Source organism: Arachis hypogaea, chromosome 14, assembly GCF_003086295.3.
Source record: "Arachis hypogaea cultivar Tifrunner chromosome 14, arahy.Tifrunner.gnm2.J5K5, whole genome shotgun sequence".
Classification (NCBI taxonomy): Eukaryota; Viridiplantae; Streptophyta; class Magnoliopsida; order Fabales; family Fabaceae; genus Arachis; species Arachis hypogaea.
In genome coordinates this window covers 30,563,251-30,565,054 of record NC_092049.1, presented here as the reverse complement: position 1 = coordinate 30,565,054, position 1,804 = coordinate 30,563,251, and the positions used below count along the sequence as shown (strand labels likewise).

Sequence of the window (1,804 nt, the reverse complement as noted above, 5' to 3'; positions counted from 1 at the left end):
AACAATCCAGAGATAACCTTTCAGAAATTTTCGAACAGGAAGAGGAGATGGCAGCCGAAAATAATAATAATGTAAGGAAGATGCTTGGTGACTTTACTGCACCTAATTCCAATTTACATGGAAAAAGCATCTCCATTCCTGCCATTGGAGCAAACAACTTTGAGCTGAAACCTCAATTAGTTTCTCTGATACAACAGAACTGCAAGTTTCATGGACTTCCATCTGAAGATCCTTTTCAGTTCTTAACTGAATTCTTGCAGATATGTGATACTGTTAAGACTAATGGAGTAGATCCTGAAGTCTACAGGCTCATGCTTTTCCCTTTTGCTGTAAGAGACAGAGCTAGATTATGGTTGGATTCTCAACCCAAAGACAGCCTGAACTCTTGGGATAAGCTGGTCACGGCTTTCTTAGCCAAGTACTTTCCTCCTCAAAAGCTGAGCAAGCTTAGAGCTGATGTTCAAACCTTCAGACAGAAAGAAGGTGAATCCCTCTATGAAGCTTGGGAAAGATACAAACAGTTGACCAAAAAGTGTCCTTCTGACATGCTTTCAGAATGGACCATCCTGGATATATTCTATGATGGTTTATCTGAGCTATCAAAGATGTCACTGGACACTTCTGCAGGTGGATCCATTCACCTAAAGAAAACGCCTGCAGAAGCTCAAGAACTCATTGACATGGTTGCTAATAACCAGTTCATGTACACTTCTGAAAGGAATCCTGTGAGTAATGGGACGCCTATGAAGAAGGGAGTTCTTGAGGTTGATACTCTGAATGCCATATTGGCTCAGAATAAAATATTGACTCAGCAAGTCAATATGATCTCTCAGAGTCTGCATGGAATGCAAGCTGCATCCAACAGTACTCAAGAGGCATCTTCTGAAGAAGAAGCTTATGATCCTGAGAACCCTGCAATAGTAGAGGTAAATTACTTAGGTGAACCTTATGGAAACACCTATAACTCAACATGGAGAAATCATCCAAATTTCTCATGGAAGGATCAAAAGCCTCAACAAGGCTTTAATAATAGTGGAAGAAACAGATTTAGCAATAGCAAGCCTTTTCCATCATCAACTCAGCAACAGACAGAGAACTCTGAACAAAATACTTCTAATTTGGCAAACTTAGTCTCTGATCTGTCTAAGGCCACTGTAAGTTTCATGAATGAAACAAGATCTTCCATTAGAAATCTGGAAGCACAAGTGGGCCAGCTGAGTAAAAGGATCACTGAAATCCCTCCTAGTACTCTCCCAAGCAATACAGAAGAGAATCCAAAAGGAGAGTGCAAGGCCATTGACATAAGCACCATGGCCGAACCTACAAAGGGAGTGGAGGACGTGAATCCCAAGGAGGAAGACCTCCTGGGACGTCCAGTGATCAATAAGGAGCTTCCCTCTGAGGAACCAAAGGACTCTGAGGCTCATCTAGAGACCATAGAGATTCCATTGAACCTCCTTATGCCCTTCGTGAGCTCTGATGAGTATTCCTCTTCTGAAGAGAATGAGGATGTTACTGAAGAGCAAACTGCCAAGTTTGTTGGTGCAATCATGAAGCTAAATGCCAAATTATTTGGCATTGATACTTGGGAAGTTGAACCTCCCTTGTTCATCAATGAACTAAGTGATCTGGATCAACTGACATTGCCTCAGAAGAGACAGGATCCTGGAAAGTTCATAATACCCTGCACCATAGGCACCACGATCTTTAAGGCTCTGTGTGACCCTGGTTCAGGAATAAACCTCATGCCCCTCTCTGTAATAGAGAAACTGAGAATCTATGGGGTGCAAGCTGCTAAAATCTC

General features: G+C 42.1%; 1 non-coding gene across 1 annotated transcript; it reads right to left on the bottom strand.

Moving 5' to 3' along the window:
• Window positions 1–443: 443 nt before the first annotated feature.
• On the bottom strand, window positions 444–551 carry LOC112745400 (small nucleolar RNA R71). The gene has a single exon (XR_003173331.1). It is a non-coding gene; the product is annotated as a small nucleolar RNA R71 (small nucleolar RNA).
• Between the last annotated feature and the right edge of the window lie 1,253 nt (window positions 552–1,804).